General features: G+C 42.3%; 1 protein-coding gene across 5 annotated transcripts in view; it reads right to left on the bottom strand.

The window, feature by feature from the left end:
* Positions 1 to 13,742, bottom strand: part of SLC23A2 (solute carrier family 23 member 2) — a 139,303-nt gene that overhangs the window by 89,515 nt on the left and 36,046 nt on the right. The window contains exon 1 of one of the 5 annotated variants that reach the window (XM_017524008.2): positions 6,130 to 6,258. The exons of the other annotated variants lie outside the window; for them this stretch is intronic. The gene's annotated coding sequence lies outside the window, so the exon portion shown is untranslated. Of the gene's footprint in view, positions 1 to 6,129; positions 6,259 to 13,742 lie in introns of those variants that run through there. 5 annotated transcript variants of the gene reach the window in all.

The raw sequence follows: 13,742 nt of genomic DNA, 5'->3' as shown, positions 1-13,742 counted from the left end.
TTTCACACAAATACACGTAAGACAAAAATTCAACACTGTTTTATTCATAACAGCCCCAAATTGGAAACATCTGAAGAGCCGTCAAGATGTGGACAGATAAGCAAACCATGGTGGGTCCATCAGAAGGAACACTAGTCAGCAACAAACCGGAGAGCAACTGCTGATGTGCCTGACAGCACGGAGGAGTCGCACAGACGTTTCATTGAGTTAAAGCAGTCAGACAAAAGACAGGCAGCCTGAGTCTAAAAGACAAAACCCTGCTACAATGATAGGAAGCAGAGAGTGGTTACCTAGGGCAGCAATGGAGGGAGGGGCTCCCCAGGGAAAGGAGTGATAGAAATCTGTTTTGACTGTGATTCTGATGGCTCCATTTGGATGTGTATCCGCTTACTGTATGTAAATACTATCGCAATAAAATTGACTTCAGAAGACTAAAAGAATTCAAAAACCCCTGTAATCCTGCCAATTTAAAAAATGTCCCCTCCTCAAATTCTAATCCTGTAGACCTACCTTGGGGGATTGGGAACCTATATTTTTAACAAATGCACAGAAATTCTCATGCTAACAGTCCTCAGATCACCCATACCTTGGGAAAGGCAGTCTTGGCTGGGAGAAAGCTATTGTCTCCACTTCTTTAAATTGACCCAGACAGGGGAAGAGTATGACTAAGAAGGAAGACTTTGGGATAAGGACACTCAAAACCTCAACCTGCCAAGTGCTACTTTGGTTCTCACCAAGATACAAACAAGAGCTTTCAGGGCCAGCCAGGTTCAATGATAAAGCACATTCCAAAACCCAATCCATGGCTCTGCTTAAATCCCATAAGGGGATTATAGTCAAACTGTGGCTGCTCCATTAAGTTCTGTTAAATGCTAACATTTGACCTAAATCCTTTAATCCAAGTCAAAAAAGATTGTTGGAACAAGTATCTTCAACTTGTAGGTGTAGTGAGGTCTGGTTTTGAATGAAACGCTTGGAATTCTCAACAAAACAAAACAAAACCCTCAACTTGTATATGATCAACTCCCTTTGAATGAAATGACTGAACTGGTTACCTAATACACAGAGTCCGACTTCAGGGAGTTTCAATTCTGATGCTGATCCTACCTATACTTATTCCATTTAAAGCTCTAAAGCAGCAACAAATGAACTTGTAAGCAGTGGTAATTATTTGATCTTGTGATGACAACTATGTCATCATAGCGTATGACTAAATAAAAGAACAATCATTCTGTAGTCTTCTCCAAAATGCTGCAGGAACTCTTGCCCTTATTTTTCTTTTCTTTTTTCTTTTTTTTTTTTTTTTTTTTTTTTTTTTTTTTTTTTTTTTTTTTTTTTTTTTTTTTTTTTTTTGAGACAGAGTCTGGCTCTAGCATCCAGGTTGGAGTGCAGTGGAGCAATTGCAGCTCACTACAACCTCCACCTCCTGGGCTCAAGCCAACCTCCCACCTCAGCCTCCTGAGCAGCTGTGACCACACGCATGCACCACTATCCCCAGCTAATGTTTGTACTTTTTATAGAGACAGGGTCTCACTTGTTGCCCAGACTGGTCTCAAACTCCTGAGCTCAAGCAATTCACCCGCCTCGACCTCCCAAAGTGCTGGGATCACAGGCCTGAGCCACCATGCCAAGCCAGTACTCATTTTTCATACAAGTCAGTATCTACTACTGGGTCATGAAGTTAAATTAGTGGATCTTGACCAGAATTTTTAAAACAATGGCATTTGACAGAACAAAAACCTTTAGAGCATGTCTCAAAAGACAGGGGTGTCAAGGTAAAATGCTTCACACTGCGGGTCAGGGGAAAAGAGTCTGGAAGTCACTGATATAAAAGCTCTGCACACTGACATGAAAGGCATGTTCCAGGTGCCCAACTTAAATCAGATTGTTTAGTGACCTTAAACTAACATGCACATGGAAATATTGTGCCAAAGTGAGAAAGTGGTACTAGACAATGGCACTGATGACAAAATATCACATTCCCCTGCCACAATGATGGAGAGAGTACCCAGAATCACAGCACCAGGGTAGCTTTATAATTAATTACAATAATCTACCAGAGCCCTAAACCAAACTACCTCCAATGACTGCAATGGAATGAAATCTCCTTTGCACCCTAATGTGCCATCTCAGCCTTCTGTCACTATCTTGGTTTGTAGATTTGATTCTTTTAAAGAATTGAAAATGTTTTAAAAGAAGCCAGATAAAACCTGGATTTCTGAGAGGGAACCATCTCAGAAACCAGTTTCCATCTGTAGCGAGTACCAGGAGTAATGATCCCTTAGAGGCCACTCCCAGGGCCCCAAAAGGGGTCCTGACAGCAGCAACCCTGCTCTGACAGAAGAAAAAGGGTCCCTGGGCAAACATTGTACTAGTTAGGACTCATCTAAAAATGGGTTCTCAGATCCTCACCAGTGGGCCAGAGGGGATGCAAAACCACCGGATAAACATAGGAAATTTTCCTGAAACATCCATGGGGTGACTTGGGTGGGGAGGATCATTCCTAACTGACAGCAAATAGTTTATGGCGCATAAAGTAAAATGGACGACTGACAGAATGAAACAAGATGTTGAAGAACGGGCTCTGCCTGCAGAAGATCCCTTCAGTTTTTCCCAAAGACTTGGTCCCAGAAGCACTGGTGCAGACGAGCTCTGGTCCCCAGGTGAAATGCTAAATCCTAAAGAAGCTCCTAAATCCAGCCCGAGACACGTCATTTTGCTGACATCGAATTACACATGAGCCATGAGAGGTGATGGTCATGGTGTCTAGGTGACAAGCCAATAACTCATTTGACTGCTTGTTTAGAAGATCAATGGAGTCTGAGACAGTAAAATGTCAAAGTGGTGGATGCTTTGTTTGTTTGGGGGCTTTAAGATACAAAGTCATCCACAATCTTTCTTTTTCTAACCTAATGCTATAGCAAACAGATGCTACAGGGCCTGCTATCCCTGGTATCTTTCAGCAGAAGCTTTCTTTCCAAAACTTTATTTAAATAAAATTATATCAAGACCATCTTAAGCCTCATCATCCTGGTCATTTCTCCTCGGTGCCAGGTGCTGCCCACACTGACCTCCAGAGTTCCGAGGTCTGGGCTCAAGAGGCCTACTCCTCCAAGGAGCACTCCTGGGTTAGCTGTCCTTCTGTGTTTCCATGGTTCCCAGCTTCCTGTCTGCTCCCCACCAGAATGAGATGGCAGCAGGGACACAGTGTCCAATGCATAAAAGGCATTCAAATATTTGGGGAATCCCTGACTCATTCAGGGAAATCTTGTGGCTGGGACATGAAAGGAGAAAGGGAGGGGCAGTATGGCAAAAAGTTCAACCTGCATGACAAAATTAAAATCTGAATGTGTATTTTAGCAAACTAAAGCAGAACAAAAACGAGTTTTATTGCATTTATTTCTACTACGTCGCTGGGCGCAGTGGCTCACGCCTGTAATCCCAGCACTTTGGGAGGCCGAGGTGGGCAGATCATGAGGTCAGGTGCTTGAGACCTGCCTGGCCAACATGGTGAAACCCCATCTCGATTAAAAACACAAAAAATTAGCCAGGCTTGGTGGTGCACACCTGTAATTCTAGCTACTTGGGAGGCTGAGGCAGGAGAATCACTTGAACCCAAGAGGCGGAAGTTGTCATAAGTGGAGATCACGCCATTGCACTCCAACCAGAACAACAGAGCAAGACTCTGTCTCAAAAAGAAAACCAAAAAAAGAAAAGAAAAGAAAATTTTAAATATTTCTACCACGTGATTTAACACACATGGTGTTTTTTATTTAAACACTATTGAAACTGTATTAATCAATCATCACAGGAGCCACTGAAAAGCTAATTTTATACAGAATTTTAACAAGATAAAAACATGTGCATAATGAATTATTAAGTCCCAGAAACAAACATGATTTCACTTAACCCTTACAATTCTGGGAGGGGTTGTTATTCTCTTCATTTCACAGATGAGAAACTGGGGCACAGAGAGGTTGATTTATCTCTGCACAAAAGCTCAGGGCCAATATTGTAGGTCCAACAATCACTCTGAAAAGACAAACATTGCTCGTGTTACCTTCCAGGCTAAGAGAAGAAGACGCCGAAGAAAAGGCCAAAAGACCAGAAAAGGCCTGAGAAGGTCTTATCTAAAGGTCATTCCGAAGGGAGCCGAGGAAAACTTGTGAGTTACTTTCAGGGAATAGAAAGAATGCTTTCTTCTCTTCCAGGTCTCCAGATGGCCTTCTCATTTGATGCTCCCCCTGAGGGCTCAGGTAACTTCCAGGAGATGGCTCTGCCCTGCTGATTCAGTCCCACTGTATCTGGGCTGCCTGCTCCATCCTCTTTCCAGCATAGCCCCTGAAGAGGAAGCCTCAGCAGGACACTTGGTCACCTCCAGCTACTGTTGCCAGAGCTGCCCTGCTGGGAGAAGCATGTCAAATAACTGCTCACCCCCTCGCCTCAAGCTCAAAGAACTCACTAGATCTCTCCCTCATCTGCTCTTCAGACCACATCATTTCCCAAGGGCAAAAGCCAAATTTCCTTTTTTCACCTACAGAGAAAGGTCCAGCTCCATTTTGCCCACATTTCCTAACAGCCCGATTATGCCTGCTCGGTTTTGCTGGACTTTCACCCATCGATTCAGTCCTCTCAACACCAGCCACTTTCCCGTCTCATCTGGAAGACATTCCACTTTCGAGTCTCTTTTGCAGTATCATTTCTCTCCACCACACCCCACCCTTTCTGGCCCCCTAGTCCAGTACACAAGAGTTCCTCTTCCCTGCAGACTCTCCCAAGGAAAAGGGAGCTCTGAAATTTCACCTGCTCTGTTGGATTACCTAACGGCTGAAGAGTAGGTTTGCCTAAAATGCACTGTGATTATCTGGGGCTGGGACACTAACTCTTCCCCAGATTACCACCACGCACATGGTGATCAAAATCATTGCAAAGCTTTTCCCTGATCTTCAATAAATGGGAGGCTTTAAACATTGCATGCCTGCATGTTATACATTTTTTTTTCCCTGCAAAGGAGTGTGTTCTTCCTAAACAATTCATTAAAAATATATCCATTAAATACAGAGACTGCAATCACTTAGAATTTTATGCTACAGATGTCTTGCTTTTTTTCTGGTGTCTGAACCTGACATTTTAATAACCCAAAGTCCTGAAAAGAATTAAAAATATATCTGCACTCAGCTATAACAGACTCTAGCTCTCCATGAAGTTTGTTTCACTTAGACTCCTTTTTGGTTGCATACTTTTCATCAAGCTCTTGAAACTCTACACAGAAGGAAAACATAGGTTGGTGCAGTGTCTAACACCTGTGATATCTGCACTTTGGGAGGCCAAGGCGGGTGGATCACCTGAAGTCAGGAGTTCGAAACCAGCCTGGCCAACATGGCGAAACCCCGTCTCTATTAAAAACACAAAAAAATTAGCCAGGTGTGGGGGCAGGTGCCTGTCATCCCAGCTATTTGGGAGGCTGAGGTGGGAGAATTGCTTGAACGTGGGAGGCGGAGGTTGCAGTGAGCTGAGATGATGCCATTGCACTCCAGCCTGGGTGACAGAGCGAGACTTCATCTCAAAAAACAAAAAGGAAAACATAAAAGAACACACAGAACTTTGGCAGTCCTGGCACTGGAGTGGATCCTGAAAATTAATAATTTACTTACATATATTTTAATTTTATTTACTCTGACAAGTAAATAAGCACCTGAAAAACACAGAAATTTCCCTTGCTGCAGATCAAGTTTTTATTGTTATCTTCTCTCACATACCTAATTAAGGGTATTGCCTTCTAAGAATTGCATAAATGTTAATGTTCAGTTTTTGACATTTAAATTATGTCTGATGGCACTAAGAAACTCTAGAGATTTTCTAGCAATGCAGCTGCAACCAAACTGGGGGCTTCTACCCACCTACACAGGCACAGTTAGTCACACACACACACACACACACACACACACACACACACACACACACAGTTATTTATGCAGAAAATCAGAAACATCACCAGAGATACAAACACTCAAGATACTCACATGGAAACAGATACATAGACCCGAATACACAGACACAAACAGATATTAATCAATCTGTGTATCCTAACAACTCATTCCCCAAAGCAGAACCACCAAATGGCCTTACCTTCAGAGTGAACCCCCAGCCTTCCACAGAAATGTCCTCTAATCAGTGCCTCACCCACCACTTCTGTGCTGGTGTCTGTGAAACACTGTGACTGTCCTGGTACTCAGCATGAGATGCTCTCAGGTGCTGAAGGAATTTCAGCTTTTATAACCCACTCAGGCTAGCCAAAATTGTATAACCACACCACCTCATTAGAAATGCTATTTGTGTTTCACAACAGCCACCACCTGGTTATAAACGGTTACTGCATGCTTCTAGTATGGTCTCCTTAACATCGATCTGTAGCAGGTTTCTCCATGCAGGCTGGATAGTCTACTGTAGAAACCAATCAGCTGCTGAGAATACACGTCACAAACCTATACTAAGAAGGAAAATTGAAAGCTATCTTTGTAAGCCCTGCAGTTAAGATGAATAAGTCCACCCATGCTGCTTCCAGCTCGATGAAAAGGGGAATTAATTTTACTCTCTGGTAAGTTTCCATTTCCCCAGTCAGGGCCCAAAGACAATTGTCTTCAAAGCTCAAAACATTTCAGATCTCAAGGTAGGAGCTCATCATTAAAAGGTAAGCAAAGCCAACCAATAACTGTCACATTGAAGAGCTGACTGCTGGGGTCCAGTTCAACATGGCATCTAGAGTGCAGGACCCCACTGAATCCTACTGAACAGTGGAAGTACCCATGAAGACAAATGTGGTGAATGCACACTGACAGTCTAACATCAGGACTAGGGAAGAAGCCACACCTGTGGCCAGACTTTGCCCTTCCAGTCCTGACTCCAGGCCAGGGCCTGCCAGGAACCTGGGCAGTGGGCACCCTCTGCCCTATGGAATATGCAAATACCTGCCTACATCTCCCTAATACCAGACTGCCCTTCCCAAATCCAGACTGGGAACTTGAGGCTCAGAATGCAAACAGCCAGGCAGAAGGGGCATCTTAGAGGATGGGAGTCCCTGAGATAAAGACAGAAAAAGAACCAGGACTATTCCTGGAGAAAAGCAGCTATAGGCATTCCTCATTCACGGAAACTTTGAGGAGCTCGGCAGTGAGGTAAAAGGATGACATCACCCGACCAGAAGGGACACCTTGATAGAAACTGGGGAGAAGGTTGGGAGCCAGGTGCTTCGACGGCTCAGGGCAGGAGACCCCCCACCACAAGTGCTTAGAACACAGGTCTGCACGTGACACCTCCAACCCATCAGGTCAGCACGCCTAGGGGAGCCGAGAACTGTATTCAGGACATGCTGTGAAGACCCTAACATCAGAGAGGATTTGTTGCAGGAGCCAAAAGAAAATTTCAAAAAAAAAAAAAAAGACAGTTGGAATAAAGGAGGAAAGAATTTTTTCAAGTTGGATTTTTTTTTTTAAAGTAAACAAGATTGACAATTATATGAAGAAAATGGATCAAGAACAAAAACAAGAAGCTAGAGTGGGGAAGAACTACAGGGAAATAAAGAGCTAGCATTAATTCAGAAGCAAGCAAGAGAAATGGCATCGCCAAAGACAAGGAGGTAGGTGACAGCCCTGAGAAACTCTGAGACAAGGAAAAGTACAGAAAGGCTAAGGCAGTTCCGAGACAGAGCTGGACAGGAAAAAGCAAAGAGTAAGGCCAAGACGTGACTCATCAGTGCCTCTCAACCAGACTTAGAAACAAAAGGAGCAATGAAGCCAGCTGTGCTGTACGATTCCATTTACACAAAACCTCCAGAGTAGGCAAATCCACAGAGACAGAAAGTTCATCAATGGCTGCCCGGGGCTGGGGTAGGAATGGGAGTGACTATTCATGGGTTTCAGGATTCTTTGCAGGTTGAAAAAAGTGCTAAAATTGTATTGTGGTCATGACTGCCCAGCTTTGTGAGTAACTGTGTACTAAAAACCACTGAATTGTGTATCTTAAGATGATGACTCTCATGGTGTGTAATATACCTCAACAATTTTTTTTTTTTTTTTTGAACCAGAGTCTTGCTCTGTTGCCCGGACTGGAGAACAGTGGCATGATCTTGGCTCACTGCAACCTCCTCGGCCTCCTGGGTTCAAACGGTTCTCCTGCCTCAGCCTCCTGAGTAGCTGGGATTACAAGCTCATGCCACCACGCCTGGCTAATTTTTTGTATTTTTAGTAAAGACGGGATTTCACCATGTTAGCCAAGATGGTCTCGATCTCCTGACCTCGTGATCTGCCCACCTTGGTCTCCCAAAGTGCTGGGATTACAGGCATGAGCCACCACATCTGGCCAATAAAACTTTTTTCAAAACAACAAATGAGGCTGGGCGTGGTGGCTCATGCCTGTAATCCCAGCACTCTGGGAGGCTGAGGTGGGCAATCACCTGAGGTCAGGAGTTGGAGACCAGCCTGGCCAACACAGCAAAACCACGTCTCTACTAAAAATACAAAATTTAGCTGGGCATGATGGCACATGCCTGTAATCCCAGCTACTCGGGAGGCTGAGGGCAAGAGAATCACTTGAACCTGGGAGATGGAAGTTGCAGTCAGCTGAGATTGGACCACCTCACTCCACACTGGGCAGCAGAGCAAGACTCCATCTAAAAAAAAAAAAAAAAAAAGAAGAACAAATGGAGCATACTTAAAGAACCTAATATAAAAGACAAAGACTAAAAAACTATTCTGAGATTAACAAAAATCTGAGTAAAGGGACTACAAGGGCATTCTAGGTTCATGCAAAATCATATACTTGGACACACATGCTAGCAAAATAAACCACAGGATGAAAGAATTGCAGACACATCCAGGGAGAAGGAGAAAATGTTTGGTTTACTTAAATAGTAGCTTGAATTAAGCTTAGCACCTGGGTTGTCCACGGAAGTATTAAATGTCAGAAAACAGTAACACAAGCCGAGGGAAAGGTCTTACCAAGGAATTTTATACCCAGATAAGGTGCTCTTCATGTATGAAAACCAAAAACAAGACAGTTTGAAATGTGCATGAGCTCAAAAGAAAAGGAGGGAAAGAAAGCTTGAAGCTATATTCCAACCAGGTTGGAGTACAGAAGTGAAATTCACAGAGGCCACTAACAGGTATACAAGGCTGCTAAGCACATATGCTAAAACCATCAAGGTAGGGACAAGGCTAAATAATGAATGTAAACCTGGTTATAAAACTTAACACATAAGCCAAATTGCTCTCTGAATACATTCTATATAAAAAACGTAATTAAATAAAACAGACTTTTTAAACATAATTAAATAAAGATTACATTAATAAAATTTGAAAACAGAGTAAGAAGATGCTAAAGCCCTTCTCGCAGATGAGAATCAGAGGTCTTAACTATGATAACCAGAGAAATGAGTTTTTTAAATGTTTTTCACTTAAAACCACTATTAGAATTTGAAACAGAGCACAGACTAAAACACAAGGTAGACCTACAAATGAGTTCAACTCATTTAATTAAAAACACTCAGATTGCATCAAAAAATAAATGCCAGCCAGACGCAGTGGCTCACGCCTATAATCCCAGCACTTTGGAAGGCTGAGGTGGGTGGATCACTTGAGGTCAGGAGTTCAAGACCAGCCTGGCTGACATAATGAAACCCCATCTCTATTAAAATTACAAAAATTAGCTGGGTGTGGTGGTGCAGACGTATAGTCCCAGCTACTTGGGAAGCTGAGGCAGGTGAATCACTTGAACCCAGAAAGCAGAGGTTGCAGTGAGCTGAGATTTTGCCACTGCATTCTACTCTGGGCAACAGAGAAAGACTTTGTCTCAAAAAAATAAATAAATAAAAATAAAATAAATGCCAACTCCTCCCACCCAGATACAGCTTAAAGTGGAAAAAAAGGAACATTAATACTGCCTTATTATTTTTTAAATGTCAGACACAATGGAATTCATGCGAAAAAAGTATTAAGCAGGAAAAAGGAGGTCATTTTACATTGCTAAAGGATAAAATTCCAAAGAAAAATATGTCAGTCTATATTCTGAACATTCTTTCACTGAAATAACATCTATAATGGCTAGAAATAGAGAAGAAATGACCAACACTTCATCATATATGTCTCCAAAAAGATAGGGGTAGGAGGATATACAAGCATAGGCGCCATGTCCATATTTATTTTATTTTGCATTGATTACAGAATCTGACAAATAAAATGAATAAGGCTAATATAACAGATATCAAACTTTACACTCCATAGAAAATAGCTTCATTCCCAATGGCTAAAGAGGATTTGTGCAAAGTGACCATCTATCATGCCACAAGGAAAATTTCAAACCCCACAAAAAAGGGAACATTTTGGCCGGCCACAGTGGCTCACGCCTGTAATCCTAGCACTTTAGCAGGCCGAGGCAAGTGGATCACCTGAGGTCAGGAGTTCGAGACCAGCCTGGCCAACATGGTAAAACCCCATTTCTACTAAAAATACAAAAAATTAGCTGGGCATGGTGGTGGGCACTTGTAGTCCCAGCTACTCAGGAGGGTGAGGCAGGAGACTCACTTGAACCTGGGAGGCAGAAGCTGCAGTGAGCTCAGATCATGCCACTGCACTCCAGACTGGGCAACGGAGTGAGACTGAGTCTCAAAAAAAAAAAAAAATTCCTATTTCTCACTGCCTGATCATAATACCAAAAATAAATAAAAAATCATCATCAAGAAATTTAACAACTTCAGTTTTAAATCTTTTTCCTAAATAACCATTGAGCCAAAGAAGACATTGAAATTGTAAAAATATCTCTACGTTAAAGAAGAAAAAATAAGTAACAAAATATACTAAGAAGGAAAAAGAAATTAAAGAGAAGGAAAGAGGGAAATTAGAAAAGGAGCAACAAAACTGATAAATGTGATAAACACATCCAAAAGGGTTCTTAAACCTCCAGAGGCCTAGGAGAGCAAAGACCTTCCCCTCAAACAGGCACCAGGCCCAGGTGGTTTTGCAGGCAACTATTTCCACAGCACCAATATCCACAATATCAAGGCATAGTCACTCTCCATGCTACTCAGCTCCAAAGCACTGGAAAAAGAGGAGAAGCTTATAAAAATCCAGCATAACAGACAGCAGGGGGTAGGAAGGAATAACATGGGGAGAAATGCCAGATACAGGTGAATGGGGGATGGAGGCAGCAAACCACCTTGCCATGTATGTACCACAAGCCTGCATGATCTGCACATGTATCCCAGAACCTAAAGTACAATTGAAAAAAAAAAAAAATCCAGCGTAACCCTTATCCCAAAGTTGACAAAGCACAAGGAAAAGAGAAAAGCTAGTATTTTAATAACTCCCATCCACAGAAAGAAGGAAGAACTGTTAGGTCAAAAGAAACCAAAAAGTCACGACAAAACTCAATGTCAATTTTTGAACAAAACTCTCAGCACATTAGATACAGAAGAAAAAAGTCTGTGAAAAGAATCCCTACCTCATACCAAAGGCAATGAGATACACAACCTGAACAACACCCTGAGGGGTGCCCTGTAAAGTCACTGGTTAGTAAACACAGGACAGAAAATAGGGCAAAACAACTAAAATGCTAAACATGGACAAATACAATGAAAGAAGTTTTAATTCTTCAGAAATAATTCTGCATTGGAAAATATCTAATATGATTAACATAATCTCTGATTTGTTTTCCTTTTATAAATAAAATCTACAATATGTTTTTCTTTTAATTCCACATTTGATAATCATCATTTCTGTCTTTTCAGATAAACATTAGATATTGAAATTTCAGCGCCCCTGCTGTTGTAAACTGAGTAAAACAACAAAAGAGATTCAAGATTATGAGCTGCACAAAATCTACTCTGATTCTTTAATACGACAAAGGGGAGTTGGGGGCAGATGATATAAATGCTAAAAGCAAATGCACTAACTAACAGCACCCTCTAGTGTTATAAAATCTAACTGGCACTTGGTAGAAATAAAACGTAAAATTTTTAAAAACCTCTTTTGGAAAATTTCAAACACACAGAAAAGTAGACAAAATGAAAACACATTTTCATTTCATATTCAATTTGATTCTAATTACTGACTGTTCTTATTCTTGTAGAAACTTTTATATTTTATTAAGAGTCGTCAGAGACAACCAGGTGTCTCTATGGACCCTTCTCTGCCATTTGATTAGTAATTCAACTAATAAAATCCTTGGTTTTAAGTTGGGCATACAACCAACTAAATTAAGGCAACATTTTCCAGGCTCCCTTGCAACTAGATGCTGCCAGCCTTCGACAATGGATATGGATGAAAGTAAGCATGCCCTCCCCTCTCCCTTCCTTCCTCTTAACTGGTTGTAGGGACCACCTTGGACTATGTAAAAGAATCAATACTCTAAGAAGCTGAGCATGGTGGCTTATGCCTATTATCCCAGTGCTTTAAGGGTGCTTGAGTCAGGAGGACCACTTGAGGATAAGAGTTTGAGACCATCCTGGACAATATTGGCAGGCTTCCCTTTTTTCAAAAAAAAAAAAAAAATCCACTTTCTTTTAATTAGCTGGTCATGGTGAGGTGTGCCTGTCATCCCAGCTGCTCAGTAGGCTGAGGAAGGAGGATTGCTTGAACCTAGGAGTTCAACTGAACATTCCGTGAGCTATGATTATGACACTGCACTCAAGACTGGATGACACAGCAAGACACTATCTCTAACAATTAATTTTAAAAATAAGAATCAATACTTTAGAAATTTTAAACAAGAGGACAGATTATGTGAGGAAAAAACTGTGTTATCCAAGCATGTTACAGCAGCCAAAACTATAACCTCAAAAAAAAAGAAAAGAAAAGAAAAGAAAAACCAATAGGCCAGGCACGGTGACTCACGCCTGTAATCCCAGCACTTTATGAGGCCAAGGTGGGCAGATCACCTGAGGTCAGGAATTCAAGACCAGCCTGGTCAACATGGCAAAATCCCGTATCTACTAAAAATACAAAAATTATCCAGGTGTGGTGGTGTAGGCCTGTAATCCCAGCTACTCCGGAGGCTGATGAGAACTGCTTGAACCCAGGAGGCGAAGGTTACAGTGAGCGAGACTGAGCCACTGCACTCCAGCCTGGGAGACACAGCAAGCCTCTGTCTCAAAAGCAAAACCTGGCTGGGGTACCTGTAATCCCAGCACCTGGAGAGGCTGAGGTGGGCAGATAACTTGAAGCTAGACGTTTGAGACAAGCCTGGACAACATAGTGAAACCACATCTCTACTGAAAGGACAAAAAGTAGCCGAGCATAGTGACACACACCTGTAATCTCAGCTACTTGGGAGGCTGAGGCATGAGAGTTGCTTGAACCCAGGATGCAGAAGTTGAAATGAGCTGAGATCGTGCCACTGCACTCCAGCCTGGGTAACAGAGCGAGACTGTCTCAAATTAAAAAAATTAAAAAAAACAAAGAATAAAGAAACCTGACATTCAGGCCGGGTGCAGTGGCTCACACCTGTAATCCCAGCACTTTTGGAAGGCTGAGTTGGACAGATCACTTGAGGTCAGGAGTTTGAGACCAGCCTCCAGCATGGTGAAACCCCATCTCCACTAAAAAATACAAAAATTAGCTGGGCATGGTAATCTCAGCTATTCAGGAGGCTGAGGCAGGAGACTCGCCTGAACCTGGGAGGCAGAGGTTGCAGTGGGCCAGTATCAGGCCACTACACTCCAGCCTGGGTGACAGAGCGAGACTCTGTATAAG

The sequence above is a fragment of the Cebus imitator genome, unplaced genomic scaffold (assembly GCF_001604975.1).
Source record: "Cebus imitator isolate Cc_AM_T3 unplaced genomic scaffold, Cebus_imitator-1.0 Scaffold31, whole genome shotgun sequence".
Taxonomy (NCBI): domain Eukaryota; kingdom Metazoa; phylum Chordata; class Mammalia; order Primates; family Cebidae; genus Cebus; species Cebus imitator.
The sequence above is the reverse complement of the archived record's forward strand: the minus strand, read 5'-3'. Positions and strand labels throughout refer to the sequence as shown.